Source organism: Malurus melanocephalus, unplaced genomic scaffold (assembly GCF_030028575.1).
Source record: "Malurus melanocephalus ecotype Western Australia unplaced genomic scaffold, MMel_1.1 scaffold_198, whole genome shotgun sequence".
Classification (NCBI taxonomy): domain Eukaryota; kingdom Metazoa; phylum Chordata; class Aves; order Passeriformes; family Maluridae; genus Malurus; species Malurus melanocephalus.
Genome location: NW_026623430.1, coordinates 697,874 through 722,477, shown reverse-complemented (window position 1 = coordinate 722,477; position 24,604 = coordinate 697,874). Strand labels below are relative to the sequence as shown.

The window sequence follows — 24,604 nt, the reverse complement described above, 5'->3', positions numbered from 1 at the left end:
TTGTTTCCTTTAATCATTAACTCCTTGCTAGCTTACTACAATGTCTCAATATATAAATTGCACAATTTTTTCTTGATTTGTAAGTTGATATGGGTGCCAGTTTCATTTTACAAAACACCTAGCTCACTACAAACCTTGTAGTGGTCAGCCTTAAGGTTCAAATACTCTAACCTCAGTTTAGGCTTAAAAGTCTCATGAACAAATTACCATAGTAAACCAGATATATGCTAATTTTACCTGAATTGCAATTTTTAGGGGTTTTTAGAATAGCTTACTCCAAAATGAAATTCCTAAATAACAAAGATGCACAGGCTTATAGCGTGCTTTGTACATAGTGTTAAATCTCCTATTCGTAATGAGTTTCAGATCTAAAGCMATATTGGTACCGTTTTGAGTCATTATTACAAAATTCAGTATTGACTGTTTCATGGAGGGGATTGATCACAAAATTGTATTTTACTGCCACTTACTCAGCTGTTACTTGATTCCCAGCTTTTCAAAAGGACACTTATTTATATTATTCTGTGGTAAATTGCCAAAACAATCGTGAGGCTGTTAACATCTAAGAGTTATTCTAAGCCTTCTAGTTTCTTAGTTAATATGAAAAAGAGCAGAGTAAAAAGCGAACAAAATGTAAGGTGGGGGAGACTATTGATAACCAATTGCCCAACTGCACATTCAGCTTTGAGGAACAACATACAATTTTTTTTTTTTTAAATCTGGTTCAAGAAGATGAACAGGAGGATATCCTTCCCACTTTTATATATTCTTTCTCAGAAGTTCACATTGCCCGTTTTTCTATCCTAAGATTCTCTGGATGGCAGCAAGTCCATCAGTCTTATCAACCACTTCTCCTAATTCTGTATCACCTGTGAAGCTGCTGAGAATGCCCTGTGGCCCAGCATACAAATCATTCAGGAAGGCACTGGACACTGCTGGCACCATGCCTGGGGTACTGCACTGCATACTGGCCTCCAGCTGGACCTGGAGGTGCTGATCACAGCCCTAGGAGCTCAGTACCTCAACCTGTTCTCAGTGCACCTCACTAATCTCATCATCTTGCAAATGAGAGACAGTGTGCAAAACTTCCAAAATTTAACAGCATCTATTGTTCTCCCTTTATCTACTGGTTTATTGTAAAAGGCTATCATATGGTCCAGCTTGACTTGCCCCCCATGTAAATCCATCTCTAGTCCCAGTCATCTTCTAATCCTTCATTACCTTAGGAAATTGATTCCAGGATTATTTGCTCCATCATCTTCYCTGACCTTCCTCTACGTTTCTAGATCATCCTTCAAGACAGGAATGGCATTTACTATCTTAAATTGCTATAGCCACTTACAGTTTACCACGAGTAGCCTCTCAGTGATATGGGCCAACTTTCTCAGCCCTTACAGGTGCCTCTCCTCAGAGMAAATGTTCTGGCTGTGTCCAGTTTGTTTAAATACTTCCTAACCTGATCCGCCTCCAGTGAGTGTAAGCAATCCTGGCTCTGAAACTTCATGGGCTWTCAGGGCCTGGGCAATTCATGTATGCTGATACAAGGCTGATCTGAATGAGGCATTGAACACCTGGACCTCCTCAGGGAGGAGTTTCAGTTCCAGAAGGGGCACATTTCTCAATACACATTTACCACTGAATACTTATTTTTGGTGTTAACTGCTTAAATACTTTCACAAAATTCTGGGGAAGACATAGCTATAGTTTTTAATAACTCCATTAACTTCCTTGGTTTGCAAAGATGAGAAGTAGCATCCAGAAGAGATGTAAGTCTAAGCAATGTTTTTGTCACTTGCAAAGGAGTTTTCTGAGTCACACAGAGAATAATGACATTATTTCACTTGTGAAAACAGAATGAGGTAAATATATAGTTGGATTGCACAATGAAAGACTAAGAAAATGATGAAATTATCTCTCAGTGGAATTTCCTAATTTGGTTTGTGGTAAAAAAATCAGCTTATTTCAAGTTCTGGGAAGGCTTGAATGGCCTGAGTTTTGAAAGAAGCCCATCTCAAATTTTCAAAGCCTTGTCTATAACCTTACTCATTGAGATGGCATTTGTACAGTTTACTACCCTTTGATGCTGATTGGCTCTACACTGAATTAGGTTTCTTCAACAATTATATACAATTAAGTTTCTTCAACAATTAAAGTATTGTAACACTTTCAGAACTTTTCTATGAGCAACTATGATATAATCACAATTTTAATCACAACTCCTAATTTTGAAAATGGCCACCTCTCTAATTAATTAATGACAGTTTACTCACAGTTCTACTTACCATGCCCTATTCCATCACAGAATGTTTGCTTTTACCTTTGTCCATTTGAGTAGAACAAGCTAACACAGTGCTGGGATAACAGCCAACCCTTATCCCCATAGCATGCTATGATACTATTTAGTTTGTTTCATTTGACTACCATTTCCTACATGGAACAGACAGCTAGATGATCCCTTTTTACACATACTTTCCCAATAAATCAAATGTTATACAGTCATCATAAATTTACTGCCCTACATATTAAAGTGTATGTTTCAGAGGAACATAGCTTGTCAGATTTGCCTGATACCTGTGTGTATTACATCAAGGTGAGAAGGATTCCAGAGGACAGACTGAAAACATAACACTCTGTAAAGGTAATGCATCCCTGGGCTCTCTCCTTATATAGTCAGTGAAAACTGCCAGTCATTCTGTCTGATAACTGCAGAAAACTTGTCTTAGGGAAGCCTTTCTCTCTCTGTTTCTGCTCAGGCCACTCTCTTAAAGAAGGAAAAATGAATTTCCAATGGTGCCAAGACATGAATAGAGGTATTGTTCTCACAGGGGCCTGAATACCTCTGAAATATATCACAGAATTAGCTTGTCATTTTTTTCTGCTTCCTTCGCAAAGTGTTTTGAAATGACTAATACATTACCAAGAAGCGGCCCCTTACATCTCATGCAGACTAATTCCCCAGGGCTCCCATTATGTCGGCAACCTAAAATGATCAGTTAACAGAGCACGTTAGAAGCAGCAAGGATGTGAATAAAGCACTGAGAGAAGAGAAAGCAGAGTTCTGTGGCTTGCCTCCCTCCTCTTTTAGTAGCTTGTCAAACACAATTATGCTCCTGTCATCTGCACCTACAAGACAGGATTTTGGTTATGATATCTTGTCTGGCATGCAGCTGCTGTTGACAGGCCCCTGTGACCCTGTTCCAAGCAGTCTGACTCTGCAGATGACAGGACCCTGGCCTAGATGCAAGAATGAACCTTCCTAGGCAAGGAAAGACTTTACCAAGGAAAGAAGATGAAACAGCTAGAGAAAAGCAGGTCACCTTGTGTGCTGACTGGTTCTTGACAAGCAATTGCAAGAACTTGACTTGGCATACCGCACATGAGCTGCCTAGAAGACTGCTTCCCATGGACCAGGGCATGTTTCAAGGCACCAGGATGGACAAGCATGGGCTACTTACACACTCCTACCCAGGTAAGCACTTCAGCKAAACACACATGAGATGACAGGCAACTGATAGCCCCTCCCAGTATCATAGCATTAAAGGTGCAAACGTGGTATTTGTTACTCAGGCAGGGTGAAAGAAAAGATAATAAATTAACAGAGAGATGTCATTATTCAAAGAAAATTGTCCATCTCTCACAGTCTTTCAAGGCAGAAAAAAAAAGACTGAAAAAAGGCACCAAAATTTTGAAATATCTTATGAAAAAGATAACAAATAGGTAATTACATCTACAATGAAACAATGCTGTCTATGTAATACTATTTCCCCAATGCCCTGCTACCATTACCATTGCTTTTTTTAATTAAACAAAACACTCATTGAGATGGGCTAGAGAACTCCAATGCCTTGAAAAAAGTATTTTCAGCCTTGAACATTTCATTTCATGGCTGAAGAGAACTTTTTTTTTTTCTTTTTTTTTTTTTTTTTTTTTTTTTTTTAAGCAGGAACCCTTTTGGGATTAAAGAAACTGAGATTTTGCAAGTTATTCACTTAAGCATGGATAAGCCTTGATTTTAAAATTCCCTTATTATGTGTCCCTTGCTTTCCCTGATAGCATGTACCTTTCTAGGAGGAAGCTGCAATAGAGCAGTATGAGTTTTATTAACTCACTTCACAAACCTAAGCATTTGAGGCCTCTAAGGAGCAATGACAGTGAAGAACTGTCTTCCAGAAGATGCACTTAAAACTTTTTTCAGCAATGTGTTCAGTTTACARCACACCATAAACAAGTCCTGCAGGAATCCTTCAGACCCAGAATTACACACAAGGTGATGAAAATATGCCTGATGGAAGGCTTGCATCAATGTACCTTGATGGAAGGCTACACTCAAAATTCTTAAAACTCACTTGAGGAAAACATGTGAGAGACGGAGGAAGAGCCGCTTCTTGGTAATGTATTAGTCATTTCAAAACACTTTGCGAAGGAAGCAGAAAAAAATGACAAGCTAATTCTGTGATATATTTCAGAGGTATTCAGGATGAGACCAGAAGCACTTTCTGAGCTGATGTTTCAAGTTYGTCAGAATTAGATAGCTGTCCCTAGAGAAACGGTTGACACTAACTCATGGCAGTTAGTCAACCACATAAAGCAGAGGGTCAGATTTTCTTTGGCAGATTCCTTATGCGAGAGTATAAAATACCAAAAATAAATAATACAGAGAGACACATGATGGCACAGTATGAGTTGGAGAAGTCCACAAGAATTCCCGAGACAAGTTATGAGCTGATTTTCCAGGTATTACCAAAGAAACAACAATCAAAACTTTATGCGCTGCTGTCATCTCTTTTTAACAATGTATATTATACAGGAAAATAATTCAGGCATCGTTTAGAATTTAGCTAGAAGAAGGAGTGAGATTAWCCTGCATATAGCTTTGTTTCTAGTATTGAATTTATTGTGTTACTCAATAGACTTGAAGTACAAGAATTCCAAGCTTTTCTACACAGATCTTTAAATAACATTTTAATATGCAAATGTAGCAATTCTAGAAGTAATTTAGGTTCACTCAATCCATATATTACTGTAGTTGGAAGGGTAAATCTCAGATTGCAGTAAAAAGGAAGAAAATATTTCTGTGGTCATTTTGAAATATTACAGCTCCTTTGAMCATGGGAACTTGACATCCTTACCATTCTCATAAGGAAATGTAATAAATATTAATATAATTAGGGCACTTGGGGAGACTGATTAACGCTCATCATAGATTAAGTAGGCAAACACACACAATTGAATTACAAACCTTATGTCAAGAGCAAAGACTTATCAGAAGTCCCATTACCCAATGTCTTTGAAATTACCCTGTWTAGAAGCAGGGAAAACCTGAAAGTCAGGAAAACACATGATCATGAGTCTTGGAAGGCAGAGGACAGAGCTTCTGGTCACTTGAAGCAAGCTGGAAACTACAGAAGGAAACTCAAAAATAAAGGAAGAGATGATTAGTAGGATAGCTAAAATCAAAGAGTTTCTAAAAATTTGGAAATAGGCAGGTATCTGTATCCATYACATGGAGAAGGCTAAGGTAGTTGCCATGAAAAAACTATAGTAGTTTGGAAGAAATTGATTACTGACATCAAAAAGTATTTTTGTTTACAAACAAAACTAGCCCTCATTACAGACAGCTGTATTTGCTTTCTTTCTCCCTGACTACATGAATGACCACAAATCCTGTATTTCACAAATAAATATATTTATTTTTTCTTTCTGTGTATAAGCAAGTGTCCCTCCTAAACTGAAGATTCTATACACAATCGTATTMAAAATACAATTTCCTGGAGTGTAAAGGACTCCAGGGGGACAAAGGGGACTCCTTAACCCTGCAAAGGGCACAAATACTCTGTTGGTTACAAGTTTGCACTGAGTCTCAGAATAAAGTCCTTGCCTTTTCACTGGTACACCTGATCAACAGAATACAGTAATGTACCACAGCTTTCACTGATTTCCCATGCAACATTAAAAACTAATACAAAGTAATATAGACTAATAATATGGTATAAATACTGTGCACATGTTTGACAATTGGGACATATCATAAGAAAAAAAAAATGCTTTCAAAGTCATGTAATTCAGTCATGTGYCTTTCTTCTCTTTTTTCCTCATGTACATCAGTAAAAAGCAGTTCTGATACCAAGAGGGAAAGAAGAAAAAGTGGGAMAAGTGTAGACATTTAGTGCACATAAGGCCTTCAAAATAGATGTCAGAAGGGCAAAAATTAATAAAGTTGAAAACTCATGTTATCTTTGTTTCAGATCGTAAAAGTGAATAGAAGTTTTTTTTTTCTTCTAAAACACCAATTCAGCTGTATAAAAATAGGAAAATATAAGAGTAAATCAATAAACAATTTTCTAAAATAGACAGTGTATGACTGACTAGAGAAGTGTTAYAAACTTCTTCCAAAAGGAATGCAACCAATATAACTAAGCCCTTAAGCTYTTTGAAATAGAATTTCCTTAATAAAAGTAAATATAGCAGTAAATTCTTTTTCTTATTGTCTGTCAGTTCAAGGAGCTTTTTTTCTCCTTTGAGGATAAGCAAATGTTATGTGGCATCATGAATCAAAACAAGATCTGTATGTTCAAAGCAAACTTTCTCCTACATTTTTACTCTTCATTATAAAATAGCACTATGCTGAAATAGAATCATTAATTATTTTCTGATCTCAACATTCTTAAATTTTTATCTTAAAAATTTTTAAAGTGCTGTTAGCGTTAACACCAGTATGAATCCTAAACCATGTCATTTACAGGCTTCATTGCTTAGGTCATGGGTACAGAAAAAAAAATTTAACTTAGAACGAGCCAGCCAGCACCTTGCTCAAAAGGAAATGCCAAATGAAAAATGACTTTTTATATAGACATGTAAAATTAATGTAAAGATAACTTCCAGCTCACTTAGACAATTCATAATAGTTACTCTCTAGAGATTAGATGAGCTAAAGTTACTAAGAAGTCGGGATGTGTATAAGCACATTTCCATGCCATGTTTTAAGGAGTTAGTGGTAGGTAAACTGCATCCCAGCCCCTATCTGTCTCCTCGTACTGCCTTTTTTTCTTTTGCCATTCACAGTTAGTTTGACAGCAGTCCTAGTGACAGACCAATCTTCATCCACTTCTTTTGAGATATTCAATGCTGATAAAAGTGCAGCATTGGTGACCTAGCTATCTTGATATTGGACTTCTGTGCATCCTTCAATCCTAAAACATAATTCTCAAATATTGTTTTTTATCAACACAACATGCAAACATTTTCTTGACCCCTGTCCCAAATGAGTGTGGTGGAGATCGCCCAGTGAGGGGCATTTCCCACTGCCCAACAAGCATTCCTCAGATCACACTGCAGCCTGGAAAAGATTGGGGGGTGGAGGGGGGATGCACCACCACAACCCCTTCAATTGTCTTTGCTTCTGTGTCTATTGAATGTCTTAGTAAGTTTTTATTTATCATGGTGGTTTATTACAAGAGTACACAGTCTACTCCAGGTGAGCATTGTCTACTTGTTAGAATAAAAAATAAATTTAACTAGGCCCAAATGTTAGGAAATATCCAAGAGTGTTGCTGGTACACAGATTTTTCTGCCGGAGCATTTAATTAAGACCAACAAAGTCAAATAGTGTATCATGACATGCTGGTATTACCCAACTATGTCACACTGAGTATAGCATAAGAAAAGCCCATTCCCTTTTATTCCACATATATGAATATGTGAGGAAGAAAACCACAAACCCTAACMAACAAACCAAACCCAAACAACAAACAGACATTCAAAAGAGAAACATAAGCAAGTTATTGTGGTTAGCATAGATAATATATAAATATGCTAATTTTTTTCTCAATTCCTAAGATAACCAGAAGATTTAAGAAGATTGTAAGAGATTTCATTTCTTGTCCTGTAACCAGACTTGCTGAAGTAATATGGTTTCATGGTATTACAAGAAAGAGTGTTGCTCGATAGTAATTGAAGGCATTCCCTTCTGCTGCAGATGTTTGAATATTTCCATCTTGAAAATCAAGATTACTTTAGTAAACATATTTGGAGCTAAACTAAAGTAGGCTATTTGTGCCTATTTGTAGATATCCAGTGGTCTATACAAGRTGAATTCTGAGTTAATCCATCTGTTGTGGATTGATGTCATTTAACTGAAATGTCACTGAAGCATGACTGACAAATTTATTTCAAACTSAGCAGAAAGCCTGAAGAGAAAGTTAAGACCAACTCTGTTCTTACCTGACCTCAAGTATTCGTATCTGTTGTGAAAAGATGGCTTGAACTTAATGACTGTGAACCTAGAATAGTAAGAACAAGAGCTTTAACTGACTAATGTTTAATAGTGAGTCAGAGTATCTCTCTATAGAGCAAGCTGTGTAAATGCGATCAATCATGGGTCAGATCTGTACCATATTAGGGAAACACTGTATGCAGATGAGCATCAAAACCTTGAAAGGACTTTTATAAAGGACTTTAATACTTAAAAAAGAGCATAAGCAGCACTATTTAGGTTTCATCACCCACTAYAGTGTATAGTTACTTGCTAGACACAGAAAGTTAAAAATAATTTTAAGCAGCCTGGCTTTAGCTGATTTACGACAGCTCCTAAACATTATTTAAACAGCATTTCACATTTAATAAGAAACACATTCTACTTCCTACTTCCAACACAGAAAGGAATAAAAAATAAAAGGTCTTAAGTAGAACAACAGAATCTCTCTATTTTACCTACACCGAGTTTGCTAAACAGAGAGCTGAAAATAGGTAGAGCTGAGAGGGAAGAAAACTGAAGAGTATTTTGACAGTGAAGTAAARCCACAACTAATGACTTCAGGAGACAGGAGCTAGGTGGACAAGTAAAGCATTACAGTTTTAAATATATGATATTTGGCTTTACCTCCCAAGGAAGAGGACTGGCACTGATTCAAAAAGGTTTGTCTGGCATGCTCGTGCCTCTGAGAGGGACCACACTGCCTGATGGAAACAACCACAAAAGCCGCAGCGAGAGCACAGCCTTCCAAAGGCAACAAGAAAGCAACSAGACAGGCAATTAGACCATGCCAGTGCTTGGCCTTGGCAAAGAGAAGGCAGGCATCTGAAATGGATCATCTGTCCACAGGAGAGAAGGGCCCAGCCACCAGCAGATGGTATAAAGTAAAGCAGACATCAGATAACAGGGGGAAGCATTTCGAGCATGGATGACCTCTTCCCCAGCACTACTAAAATAAACATGATAGACGGTTTGCACATACTTCCACATCTTGAAAATAATATTTTTAYAATGCTCATTGAAAACTAAGACAGCTGTGCAAAACATTGCTGCATGTGAAATGTAAGACAAATCGTGGATTTTTATGTCTGTTCAGTCTGCATCCTGAAAGCTATTTTGTCATAGATGGAATCTTCTTTTCATCTCATTGTTTGCCAAACAACTCATATTTTAAACCTTTTCCCTTGTGCCACGTGATAAACTGCACTGTAAACCACATTTCTTTGTTGCAGATATATCTGGAACCTACAGACGCTGTGGCTTCTACAAGCATCTGTTTTAAAATACTGCTTTCGTTATTTCAGTGTGAGTTTTCCTACTTGTCTGTTGGCTTGCCATTTCAATCCAATAATTCAAGAAAAGAAAATTAACAACTGCTGATGAAACAAATAGTTATGAAGACCCTAGAGCTTCCATATCTTTGTTGGAAACCAAAAATTTATCCAAAATTAACTGGTCTTTTACGCATTTTCTACACCAAAGTGCATAGGAATGCCAATCTCTTGGATAGTACAGGAATGAAATTGCTGTATTAGCAGATTTGAATTTAAATAACAAAGTATTTTTTTTTAGTCTCTTTGTTTCAGAAGATGGTTCTAAGAGATGACATATAGCACAGTCTTATCAAAACCAAAGTGAAACACATCACTGCCAGCAATAGGAAACTTCCTCTTAATTCAATTGCATGTTTTTCCTGGAAAGTTCTCGTAAAGAAAACTGATGAACAATGGTCTGGATGAATGGACTGCATTCTTTTCTAAAGAATTTCTAAATAATTTCTTTTCTAATCTTTTCTAAAAGAGAGCTGAAACATTAGTATAAAAAGGGCTGCAAAAGAAAGTTGCAGTGTACTCTTTAGGTAKGCAAATAAACTCCAGGAAGTCTGCAAGACTGTATAGCTTGTTCATACATTTCTGCCCTATAGCAGTAGAATTTATATACATATTTCCAGTCTGTACTTTACTGAGCAAATTTTTAACCACATGATATCTTCATGAACAACGCTTATCAGAAATTAAATGCTTACTAACTGATTTTTCCATTTCATCTTCCACAGTGGACTCTTTGTCTTAGAAATATTTCATTAATTTATCCAATTTATTCATATTTTGCCACATTTAGAAGATGAACAGAACTGGAATATGTATTTTTCTGCTATTTTTTCTAATTTAACACATCTTTTTGATGCCACTACTTAAGATACCTTGAAGAAACTCAAATTTTGGATAGTAAATCCAGACTCCTTGTGGACAAAACTAAATGTGAGAGTAAACCAAAAAGCTATGAAACCAAAACCTGAATATCTAGTCAGACCMTAGCCACTCTTAAGCTGCCAATGAATGACTCTTCCTTCTGGATACAGTTATTGGCTGATCAGGGCTATTTTCTTCTTTACCATCCAGYTTATCCCATGTGGCAATTGGACAAGCATACCTGCAATATGGAATGCCTTCAAAAGCTTAGCTTCCAGAGTGGAAGTCCCATGCTCATCACTTGGTGGGAAAGATAAAATGCAAGAACAGAAGCAGATTGGAGCTATGAGGTCATCAGAGTAGACCTCAGTAACTTACTAAATCATTCTTTGGTGCAAATGCACAATTTTTCCTTTTTAAAACTGGCATAGAATGTAGATGTCAGTTTGAAATTCTGAGTTAATCACATAAATGGTTACTCAAGTTCAGAGTGGCAAGACATATTTATTTTAGTAGGAGAATYCCAAGTCACGTGCAAGCTGGAAAAGCTATATGCAATGTGTGATAAATCACCAGTTTTAGAATCAGGGCCAGGATCTCCTAAAGGGGTAGAAATGCAGGAGGCAGTAAGAATGCTCGATGATAACTCCTACATACATGTACAGCAACATTCCCTTTCCACATGGGTGGTAAGTTCAAAACCAAGAATGTTCTGTAGAACAAATTCTCAGGATGGATGAAGCCAAAACTCCATGATGTATAGTTACAGAATGTGATGAAGGTAAAGAACATCCAAATAGGGAAAGCATGTGCCTTTTTGAGCTTTAGCAGATAAACAGCCAACACAAAATTTGTACTGTTTTCACAAAAATGTATACAATACCTAAATTTCATACTATATTCCTATAAAGTAGCTTATCTCAGCTGACTAATCCTGTTAGTCATGGGTTTGTGCATTTAGCTCAATAACCCTTGGAGATACACAAAACAAAAACAACAACCTGGCCATGCTGTTTTTCAAGAAATAGCTATAATCATATTTCTGGCAATATTTGTCCATATATTTTTCTCACACAATTGAACAGAAATACCTAATGCACCTGAGGGATATTATCTTTTTTAGTTAGATGAAGTTTTTTAAAGACAGCTACAGCCATTCCAATCAATCACTCCCCAGAAGCTAGCACATATTTTCACAGATCTGATTCAGCATAAGTTTTAGTTACTGATGGTAAAAGTGTTCTTCCATAGCTCGTTAATTATTTGTTTTAAGGTGAATTTAGGTTGGTGATTCCCATTTCACATATCTCCCCTGCCATTATACACAGGCATTTTTGGATTTCTAGTGTGAGCACATGCTCTTCACCATATCATATAAGCACTTTGTTTTACCTTTTTTTATATGCTGAGTATCTTCAACACTACCATGACTCTGCAGCACAGCTGAAACCAATCCTATAGTCCTCACTCTGTGCTAGTCTGATGTTATGTATATGACCAAAAAAGCTTACATGATTGTATTTGGGGTTGCCTTTTTTAACGTGGTGATGAACTTGTAGAGGTGCTAAGCCAGCGAAAGAGCAGCAGCATGTGGGTGCATATAGGCATGTGCAGACAGGAGACAGAGTGCACACAAAGAATATCAAACAGCACCCCATAGTGTCCAGTTTGATCAGTTACAGCCATCAAAACAAAAATCATCATTTTCAAAGCCTTTGAATTAAATTTTTCTTTAAAATTAATAATAGGGAAAAATAGAGAAAAGCACAAACGTTGACACTATAAGCACAGGGCCAATGTAACACACTGCCATTCTCCATAAAATGTTAAGAAAAATCAAATTGAAAAATGTAAAAGCTTCTGAAAGAAGATAAGATCATATTGAAGTTMTTTTCTTACAATATAGGCTAAGATCAATATACATGTATACACATGTATATGCTAGCATTAACTGTTAATCTAACTATTAAAAACATAAAACTTGAAACTTAATTCCCCAGTGCCTTTAGCCAAGATAAAATTCATGCAGTAGAAAACATAACTAGGAGAAAATGAAGGGACATAAATAGGAATTGTGAACCTGAAAGAGTTCTGATTTTTCCATCATGAGCTTCAGATTGGCCCTGGTCTGAAGAGCAGTGAGCTGTTGCAACCCAAGCATGACATGAGCTTTTAAACACCCCATGAATGTGTCTGTGTCTCAGTCAAAGCTGAACATAATGCATCAGCTAAGCACAGCAAGAGGGGGGCTAGAAGAACACATTAGGGAGAAAATGCACCATCCCATTAAGCACTTTCACATACGATTATGGTCAGGAGGCACTGTCGGTGCCTTGCTAGGTAGGAAATGGCTTCACAAGCTTCCAGTTCTAAGAACTAACATTCATTCCACTGTAGAATTCATCTAAAATGCATAATAGCCAATCTCAGAGGCAGTCTCCCTTGGCTTGATACTTCTTGTGTTTGTTTAGGTTTTATAAAAATATGAAATGAAGGATGAAACTGCCTAAATTACAAGAACTAATTAAGGTAACGAGTGCAGTTTAYGTCATCAACTGTGATTTTTTTTTTCCTGGCCTAGATAAAAACCCAGATCATTTACTCTCATACTCAAAATGAGATGCTGCAAAACAAAAGACAACTCAAGCTGACACACTCTGCTTTAAAAACAATGATATATTGTATTTAGCTATTTTTTTTTATCCTAAACAGTGATAGTCTTGTAACTGGCCTCTAGGCAGGTTAAAGGACTCTCACTAAAAAAGTATCATGAGATCAATTATACAGTCTCACATGTGACCAGATCTGAACCTAATGGTTATGATATGGGCTCTAAACTTCAAGTTCAGCAAATTATCTCAATAATTCAATGAAACATGAAAACATGATTTGACTCTCCAGAATCTACAACTCAGATTGATACAGTTACACTCCCATGGAGAATGTCTGTGTTATGCCTCCAGAAAACAATGTGTTTCTGTCAAAAATATTTTCAAGTTTTTGATTAGATGTGGCATCTCAGAGAAAGAGATGACAATTTGAAAAATATGCAGAATTATTTTTCCTAGTTCAAGGCAGCAGAAGATTCTTCTTCTAGACTTCGMGGATCATTTAATGAGAATCAAAACCAGCATTTCCTGGCAGAAAAGTTCACAAACTTTATTAATGCTACTTTGTCAAATTTGTTTTGACTTTTTGAACCTCTCCCTTTCTTGACAAATTGTTCTAAACCTTCAGATTAAACCTTTCCAATTTGATTAATTTTGTTCTTTATAAATGAACTATTTTTGATGAAGAAAAAACAGAGYAAATGTGATGAAAGCTGTGATCACCAATTAGCTGAAAGACCTGTCCATACTCCAAGGCATGAAGACTAATGAGGAGGAGCCCAAGTTACAGCAGACAACTAAAAGTCCTCAAGGAACCATCACAACTTCTACCTTTACACTAAAGTTTTCAAAGAGAGGTATATATAATTATTCCTGTAAACCTGTATCCTCTGGCCAAATTTACAGAAGGGTTGACTTTGTTATCCTTCACTGCCTTCACTTTGCCCTAGTATGGGTTTTCGTAATCTTTCATGGACAATGCTTTCAACCTATTTTCTGTACTGCCATTTGAAACCATAAATAATTATGGATATGCTTTTCCCCCTCACAATTCAGGCAGGAAACATTTCTAAAATGGGGCAGCTCAACATACCTTATCTTCAAATACTTCAGGAGTTAAATGTCTRCTCTAAATATAAAGATTTATAAATGCAGTATACTGTTATCTGTGCATTTTTTTCTAAACTAAAAACATAAAGGGTGGGAAGCTTTGTCATCTGGAACCTTTTAAGTCCTCTATAATCTTATTTTTTTGCGAGTGTGACATACAGCGTAATAATAATTTTAGAAGCTTCAGTTGCYAGATATTAACATTTAGCAAATACTAGTATAAAGAACAACAAATTCTACATGAGCTTTAGAGAAGAAAAACTGTATTTCAAATGTTTATTTCTCAAACTTAGAGAACAATAGGAAGACMGAATTGTATACGTAGTCTGAAATTGGACAGCTGAAGAAAAAGAATGGTGATGAAAGGATGATGAAAATGAACTAGATAACATCAGTATGTGCTTATCACATGCAGACTGCAGGATGTCTAGTCATATGTTTGTACTCCTGGGCAGATAAAGTTTACAGAGTTCATTTTAACAGAGAGAAGTTATACCCATGATTTGATGCTTTGAACCTTTGAAGTCCTGCTGCTGAAGTTTTGTCATGTGAAAATTAGATTTAGTATAAAATATTAGGGCTCTTATGTATTTTGAATCAACTTTCTCATTGTTCAGACAGTCCTACCCTAAAAATTTCTGTGAAAGTCTTCCAGTAGGAAAATTGTATACTGACCAATTGAAATTTCAAGTTAAAGATAATAATCCTCCATTTTTCCTCCTCCAAGAAATTGTGTTTCTAAGTCTCACAGACTTCACAGTATCCTTTTCTCACTCCAGTGCCTGAAAGTTTTGGCAAATGAAGTATAAATGCATACTTTTCAAGAATTAAGTTCATAAAACAAACCAAAAGGTTGGGTTTTTTTCCCATAATCAATATTCAGTTACAATGGCATAATAAAAGGTAGGGAAAATTGAGCAAGTGTAAGTCCTAGAGTTTCATAATAGAGGAAAAAAGTACTTAAAGTGGAATTTTGCCGTTCCACAGGAAAAATGATATAATGCTCTAGCTACCTTAAGAATTACAGGRGTTGAAAAAAAGCTTATTGAAGTTAGCCAGCAGAATCCTATTCACAGCAGTTTTTGGATCAAGATAAAAGAAAACATAATTTTTAGATCCTCAGATTATATTCAAGGCACCTTCTAGGTAAAAGTTTTCATTGAAGAACATCTACGGATAAAATATTTATCCTGACTGAAATCCTCCCTGCTGAAGCACAGACGTTTCAATCATTAGAGTGCAACTCTTAGAAATGAGTTTTGTTTTACTAATAATATATAAAATCATTATYTAGGTACAATTCAAGTTGCAACAGCAATTATTTCATATTGAACCTCTCATGAGTACCGTAATTCTTCYAAACAGAAAGCAGATAGGAAATAATTTTTAGAATACTAAAAATTGCTTGACAATAGTCTACTTTTTAGTTAAATGATGGCACAAATTCAAAATGTACCTAATACATAAATTTAYCTGGCATTATGGGAAATCTAGTCCTTAGGTTGGTAAAATGGAATCAAGTTTTAAGCCACTTTCAGAAAACATTTATAATACGATATTAGCATTCTCGAAGGAAACGAATTAGTTAAAAAAGAASGAGAGATTGCTTGGTATGTAAAAAGTGTTAGTTTCCAAAATCTCGAGATTTTATCACATAATGTGGACAAGGGCATTCCATGGCCTGAAATACACATGGAACATATTATAAGACTCAAAGAAAAGACATGACATTAATATTAAGATGTGATGGGAAGTCAGCATGTCCAGTACATGCTGAAAAATAAATTGTGCTAGAAGAAGTAAACAACTACTCTAAAACAAAGGAAAAATTTCATWATTAATGGTTACCCATGACTAATTTGAATTTATATCTGTATTGTGTCAAGTCACTACATTGTTTTCTGTTGTCTGTGCGTTGCTCCATATCTGCTTTTAGACATTACAACTGAAATACCAGTGTTCATCCCAAACACTTGCACTTAAATGATAATTTTAACAATTTAAACCAATGATACCTTATTCTGCTTACGTCAGTGTTATGGGACCCTCTAATGGAGTACCTTGTGATGTGCAGCATTATAGCTAAGAATGTGACACAGTAAAAATACCTCAGGCAGAATTTTTCAGAACACAAATTCAGGACAAAAAATCATAAATCAGGTTTTTAAAACAAATATAAATATAGTACTGTTTGTGGTGGATTTGCCATAATATAAATCTTATATATGTTGATAAATGAAATCTGGAAAATACTTGAAGAAGCAKACAAAGCACCTACAGCAAACCCCTGTCAGATGCCCATTAGCAAGTTCACACAACTTTTAGAGGGAATAAGCACCTGAAGTTGAAAGCAAGAACTTAATAACTAGGTGACACAAAATCCACTTAGGTCTTGCCAAACTGAGATCTGCCAAGAGATAACATGATGATGCCAAATTTATATCTGGAGTCAAGCTTCCTTTAAGACTGAGGGATCAATACCATGTATTGCATGCCTCAGCCTATTGGACCTCTTACATTTTGGAATAGTGGTCTAAATTCGTTTAAGAAAACAAGCATGAGCATATCTTSAGAGGCTAAGAAGTGACTGATGTGTTCTTTTCACAGTTATCTGTAGGAAAATATTGCAACAGAATGTGTGACTTGGATCACATTCCTGTTTTTACAAAAGGATAACTTAATCACTTCTTAAAATGTATTCTTCACTAAATAAGTGTTTTCCACATCTAAAAAAAGGCATTGTTTTGCTAATGTGTCCCACTATGGAAATTAAAAATAGATTGAAAGAGACTGGAGCTGTCAAAAACATGGAAGTGACATTTAATGGATAGGGAAGATGTAAAATTGCCATTTTGTGCCTGAATATTTTTAGTCTTACATGTCTCTGCATTTAGAGTGTATCCATTTTCTACAACAGTTTTTTCRTCAGATCTCAGGGAAATTTTTCCTTCAGAAACTATTCAGTTTTATAATTGAAGAGCAACAGAGGGCCCTCTCCAGGTTGCAGAATATACACATTTGGATGATAAACCTGCAACAAAAATGAAGCTTTTCTCTAATCTTACACTTATAACTCCCTCAATAAGATAAAAAGATCAAGTAGCCTCTACAAGGTCTCCTCCTTGGGAGGGGAGGGAAGGGGAGGGGACAGAAGGGGAGGAACACACCTTAACCTAAAATAGTTTTGGGCAAGTAGAAGAGTCAGATTCATTGGTTAAGGTCTCTACTTAAACTAGGTGGGAGCAAAGTTTTTTCTACTTCAGTAGCTCAGCATCAAGATTTTGTTTCTTAAACTTTCCTCTTGTACTTATGCTTCTTGTCCCCAAGGGATTAATCTACAAAAAGCTACAGAACACCTCCAGTTTGCATTTTCTGCTTGCATAAATAAATGAGAACAAGAAATGTAATCATTCAGCAACTCTCAAATGGCTCATTTAAAAGAGGGGGGAAAGAAAGGAATTCCAGCCAGCAATATATGTAAATACTCTCTTTACTTGCATACTCCTTAASATTAGCAAGCCTTTCTTGAGGAGGCTGACAACTAAAGTTTAGTCCAGTATGGTAGTGATCAAAATTATTTCATGTCAATGAGCAAAACTGTTACAGAATTTTCAAAGCTCAGTATCAAAATGATTTATTGATATTGCTCTGGTCTTCCTGTCCCTTGCAAAGAGTGAATAAATCCTTTGCAGAATTTATGCCTAAAGGAAGCTGAGCAGATGTCTTAACTGTGCTTCTCTTGTGGATTTTCTCTTCTCATTTGCTTGCTCCCTTTCAGAAAGAAAAGAGATATGAGGAATAGCATCCCGTAGCTGTCACACATTTCTTAGCCAGTAAAATGGCAGTACCACAGGGGATATTACAGCTTGCAGAAACGGCCCATGTCATCAGTGATCATAAATAAATTGGTCACCTGTCCTCCCATCCTGGCAGGGGCCCAGCTCAGCACTGAGGAACATTGGCAGGCTGTGAAGATACTCCCAGTGCTGTTGTTCATATTGCATCAGTTTCATGGATAGTGAGACTACTTACATTTTAAGTTTGCTAATCTGACACAAATATGAAACTTATTTAAAAAATAAATGCCAACATAGATCATGCTGAACCTTACCCATGTGTTGCTATAACCTCTTCTGCAGTCTATTACAAGTTCTTCAATATCTCTTAATTCATGAGCTTTTAAGCTATACGAAAATTTTCAAAGGGGAAAAATGGTAAACCAAGAAAATAATAATAACAATAGCATCAATAATAATAACAGAATCACAGAATGAGTAAGATTGGAAGGAATGAGTGCCAGTCATCTAGTCMAACATCCCTGCTCAAGCAGGCTTCCCTAGGGTAAGGTACACAGAAATGTGTCCACATGGCTTTTGAGTATTTCCAGTGAGAATGACTGATTTCTCAAACTCTGTGGGAAATCTATTCCTCTGCTCAGTGATCCACACAACAGAGAAGTTCTTCTTAATTTTCAGGTGAAACTTTCTGTGCATCAGTTTCTGTCCATTATTTCTTGGGCGGCAACATGAAGAGCTTGGAAACATTCTCTTGACACCTCCCTTCAGATACTTACAGACATCAATGAGATCATCTTCCTGTGTTCCCTTCTGCAGGCTAAACAGACTGAACTCCCTCAGCCTTTCCTCAAACGAAGAATAATCTAATTGATAATTTATCATCTCCATAGCCTTCTGCTCAACCTGCTTGAGGAAGCCCATGTCTCTCTGGTGCTGAGGAGATACAACCACGATTATGGCACTTAAATAGACAAATAATTAAAARCTGTAAATACCAAAAATTCCACTTTCATAGTTATATGGTGACTTAGGGATGCAAGTCCCTACTCTCAAAAGTAATTTAGGAGCTGCAGTTCCTAATTCAGTAGTGAATTCTTCTATCTAAAGTGCTTGGACTAATATTAAAATGTCAGTTAAGTTCCCACTTTACTTAGACTCTTCTGATTATTTCGGGGGTCTTGAAATCTTCTAAGCTTCAAGATTGACTGGTCAGTTTGTGAGATGGGCTTTAAACTGAAGCGTTTGGTGTGTGGATCCAAAGTGGCGATGCTCCTGCCATTGCTTCCTCCTGAGTGGGCCATGCCAACCAGGGCAACCTTGGCTGCCTCCAGATGAGTCCCAGGGCTAAGCACAACAAGGGTGGGCACAGCCATGGGGAATCCTCTTACACCYCTTCTAGGGAACCTGGGTGCCCGACTGCCTCCCTGGAGTGCCTGTACACAAATGCACAGAGCATGGGGAATCAACAGGAACTGGAAACCTGTGAGCAGTCACAGAACCGTGATCTCACTGCAGTGACTGGGACAGGGGACAGCTCACCACTGGAATGTTGTCATGGATGGCTGTGTGCTTTTTAGACAGGACAGGTCAGCAAGGTGAGCTGATGGAACTGGCCTTTCTGTGAGAGAGCAGCTGTACTGRATCAAGCTCTGCCCAGGGACAGACAATGAATTGAGAGCTTATGGGCAGGAATTAAGGCACAGCTAAAATGGGTGACACTGTCGTGGGTGTTTACTACAGGACACCTGSTCAGGATGAGRAAGCTGATGAAGCTTTCTGTRGGCAGCTGGAACAGCCTTGGGATCACAGGCCCTGSCTCTCCTCCAGGAATTCAACAGCCCTGATATCTATTAGAGGCATAACATAGCTCAGCAGACACAGCCCAGGAAGTTCCCCATATTACTGATATGCTTTTTGATGCAAGCGGGGGAAACCAGCAAGGAAAGGTGTGTTGCTGGACCTTGTAGTAACAAACCAGGAGGAACTGGCTGAAGACATGAACATTGAGGGCAGCCTTGGCTGCTGTGACCATGAGATGGTGGAAATCAGGATCCTGCATGAAGAAAGAAAAGCAGGACTAGAACCCTGGACTTACAGAGAGCAAACCTTGGCCTCTCCAAAGAACTGCTTAGAGAAACCCTATGGGATAAGGCTCTAGATGAGAAGGGGGTCCAAGAGAGCTGGTCAATATTCAAGCATTGCTGTCTCCTAAGTCATGACCAGTACATCCCCATGATCAAGAAATCAGGGTAAGGGGACAGGAGACCTAAATGATTGAACAAGTAGACTAATAAATCTCAAATCAAAGAAAGAAATTTATGAGATGTGGCAAAAAGGGCAGATCAATTGGAGGACTACAGGAACATCATCAGAGTATGCACAAATCTGGGTCCACTCTCCAATATTCACCTTGTTTATCAATGACCTGGAGGAAGGGATCAAACGTGCCCTCAGCAGGTTTGCTGGTGACACTAAACTGGGGGAGTGGCTGATCCACCTGAAGGCTGTGCTGCCATTCCATGGCACTTTGATCAGCTGGAGGGTTGGGCAGAGGGAAACSTAATGGGGTTCAACAAGGGCAGGTGTGGGGTCCTGCAGCTGGGGAGGAACAGCCCCAAGGGCCAGCACGGGCTGGGGCTGAGCTCCTGCAGAGCAGCTCTGCAGAGAAGGACCTGGGGCTCTTGGTGGATCACAAGCTGTCCATGAGCTGGCAGTGCCCTTGTGGCCAGGAGGGCCAATGTCATCCTGGGCTGCATCAGGAAGAGTGTGGCCAGCAGGCTGAGGGAGGTGATCCCCCCCTTCTACTGGGCCCTGCTGAGGCCATCTCTGGAGTGCTGTGTCCAGTTCTGGGCTCCTCAGCACAAGAGAGAGAAGGAGCTGCTGGAGGGGGTCAGTGGAGGGACACAGGGATGGTCAGGGGTCTGGAGCATCTCTCTCATGAGGAGAGACTGTGGGAGCTGGGTGTGTTTAGTGTGGAGAAGAATYAATACAGAGAAATGTCTCAGAAATGGGTGTCAGGAGGAAGGTCCCCAACTCATTTTAGTGCTGCCCCAATCCAGAATGTGGAATAATGGCTCTAAATTAAAACACAAGAAGTTTCACCTCAACAAGAGGAAGAACTTTACACTGAGGGTGGCAGAGCMCTGAACAGACTGCCTGGGGAGGTTGTGGAATCTCCATCTCTGGAGACACTCAAAACCCACCCAGACACATTCCTYTGTCACCTTCTCTGGGTTACTTTGCTTTGACGAGAGGGTTGGACTGGGTGGAGTCCAGAGGTCCCTTCCAACCCTAACRATTCAGTGACTGTGATTTTGAGCATCCTAACTTTTTGCATCCTAACAATGCAAAAAGACCTGACTGATAAAGATATTCCTCTGAATAAAGATCATCCTCTGAAAACACAGCACTAGAAAATTTCTGTTGTAGGCATGTAAATTTTTCCACTCCATTTCCTAAATTGTAATGATCTAATTGATTTTAGATTCAGAAACACTCTCTGAGAATGAGAGGGTTTGAGGAACTAACTAAGAGAAATGGTTTTCAATTTTGGACAATCCAGAAATTTTAAAGAGGTAAATGCRCTAGCCACTGTTTCAGATACCAAATTGCTATTTTTTCAGCTGTCCCTGAGATTGTTGATTTGAGTTTATATTCACCTTTGAAAGAAGAATCTACAGTGTAAGTGGAAAAAATAACGTATTATTAGCTTTCCAACCTTTGTTAAAAAKAAAAGGTGCATGAAATGACATCATTTGCCATTCTGCGCTGTACAGTAACATCACTTTTGTTTCAGAGAAGTCAAATGCATCCTTCAGGCAGTATCAGAATAAATGCACAAAAACTTGAAATCCAGCATGAGCTAGTCACCACAGAGCTCCGAGGGAAGTAGCTTAGTGCAAGACATTACCCCTATGGTTCTGTTTCATTGCACAGAGCTACAAAAATTATGACTGCTTTATTTTGGTATATTCTTCCCATTCCTCCATCCTATTTTTGGGTAACATTCAATCCTTGGCAGACAARAAGCATCAGCCCATTTACCTAACATGACCTATCCAAAAATAAACTGCAGATGACTGATCTTTAGTATTTTCAGCAGATGGTAAAAGAGGTTCACACTGAATGGCATGAACTTCCTAAAACTGAGCACGGCAGMAGCTGACTCCAACTAGACCAAAGGAAAACATCCCTTCTTTTGTTACAGTAACAAAATTATCCATCGCTGGTATCCAAGAGTATTAGAAKAAATATAATTTCTCCCTAATTTTACACTGAAACCAGACCCTTAAATAAACCCCATTATTAATGACACAAAGCCCTTTCTTTCCTCTTCTCCCTCACAGACCTTMTTCTGTAGCTTTATTTTTGTCAGCCTTTTCTGATGTCATTCTCTCTGTGCATTTAGGGAAACAACACAAACGACACTGCGTCTGCAAYGACTGCGTGGATCACCTGCACAGCCTCTTGTGTGATTTATACGTTATCTGAATCTCACGCTCCTATAGTTCTATTTCTGCGCATTACTCTTTTCCTCAGGACATTGACCTTATTTACGAYGAATTACAATCCAGAGGAGAAACAAAGAGGAAGTGAGAATTGCTGACATTGACGCCATGACTTTGAATTAATCTGTAAGCTCATATTGTCTTCTCTAGCCTTCCCAACACACGAGCCCCCCCAGGTGCTCTATTATAAAAGAAACCAAATCCAAAAATCAAAACCATCACCTCCTGAATTATACACTTAATGTGTAATCAATTCTCCAAATGTGTAGCACTAGTTGAATTAGAATTTAAAAATAGCTCTAGGTGCAAAAGCTGAGAAATGAATGGGAAGAGCGAGAGGTCAGACGTTTTGGATCAAGGATTCTTAATATCTCTGTTTCTTAAAATACAAAAGACAGTAAACAATTTTGCCATTTTTTTTTCTTTCATTGCCTACCCAAAACAATATGAAATAGCTGCTCTCTATGCTATTCACTCCTGTAAAGAATTATTTTATTTTTATTTTTCTTTGGTAATGTAATCTTGATTTTTGCATCACATCAGTACTTTTTCAGTGAAGTTGCAGGAAAAATGCACCAGATGGCTCTATGGTGACATTTGTCTGGGGTAAACTGCCAGTATCTTGTTCAAAGTATACCTAATATCTTCATTCCATGAAAAAAATATTCTTGCAGTATTTGTTTTAAATCTCTGGTAAATACCTTTCTCTTTTAATGTTTGATCTTATGAGCAGGACTGAGAGAGTGGTTGAAAAAAGGCAGATAAYAGTATTGAAATTTAGTACCATTGACTATGAAACAATATCAAAATATATCTCAGTCAACATAAAACTGAGTGGATATCCAGAATCACATTTTAGGATGTGATTCTTGATTTATTCCTTGAGTGCTACATACCTATAAGGAAATGAAATCTGTGTTATGTACTATACTCTAAATGAGATTGACTCCTTATTTGTGTACAACCAGAAAATGCCTACTCAATTTTATAAATGGCTACTTACTATTATAGGCAGGTTTTTGTCTCTTTTCTYAGCCTTTTGTATAAAGCTGTTTCTCTTAAGGCAGGAAGTACTCAAGTCTTAACAAGACCTTTTGGGCTTAACAGTGGTTTCAGAATGAATTCAGCTTTTGATTTGGAGGTGAGGAATGGGAGAATTTTGGAGATGTGTTTCTGCTGGGCTTAGCACTTTTTGCAATACAGGAGGGGCAAATGCAGCCTGACATAAAGAGGATGTGGAAAGTTGAAGGGCAAGGCATACATCCCATGCTTTGCAGAGCTGCTGCAGGACAGGGATGGGGCAGGGCATCAGCTGGTTTTGGAGGAACTGAGAGATGGTGAGCTCTAAACTCCAGCCAAGAGTGAAAGCTGCTGGTAGCACAGCAGGGGATTGTATAGTGGGGTGAATGGGGGGACAAAGAGCCCTCTCCAGCTTTCCCAGTCAGATCATGACTTAAAAACTTCCACTTCATTGAAAGTTTCATAYGACTAAAAAGACTAATTTAAGAAAAAAAATATTTCTATGATTTCTTTTGGGAAGATCAAGATGCTACAAAGAAATCCATTATGGTTTTTTCAAAAAAATATTATCTATCCTGTTCACTAAGTTATCCACGTTTTACAGAAAAACTTAGGTACATATTGGTCATWTGGCCAAAAAGATATCAGAGACCAATACATAAAATTCAGTAATTTTTATTTAATCAGCATTCAGCTAAGGAAAGCTCAGKAAAGAAATAAGAAAGGCTGTTCATATTTGAGATAATTACCAGCAATATGTACGTTACTGAAATCTAATTCCACTGAGATTTTTRTAGCAAGTGATGCACAAGTGTCATTCACTAGTTTTTAAAAAACAGWTCCTTAAGTCATCGCCAAAATAGAAACCTGTGCTTTTTTCCTTTGAAGTCCTCTTCGAAAAAGCATTATCCAATGCAAAAAAAAACCCAACATCCTGATAATGAGTACAATAATATTTCACAAAATGCAAAACCAGTATAGAAAACACACAGAATATTGAAGAAAAAGTATGGTGCTGTAATAATAAATAAAAAGAATCAGTASTTGCAAGAAACTTCCAAAATTTTAYGGTACATGTAATAYATCAATAACTTAATARCAAAAATWGTTTAGTGTT

The 24,604-nt window shown here is 37.6% G+C and overlaps 1 protein-coding gene across 1 annotated transcript in view; it reads right to left on the bottom strand.

The window, feature by feature from the left end:
* Nucleotides 1–24,604, bottom strand: part of ADAMTSL1 (ADAMTS like 1) — a 370,874-nt gene that overhangs the window by 223,307 nt on the left and 122,963 nt on the right. The window lies entirely within an intron of this gene.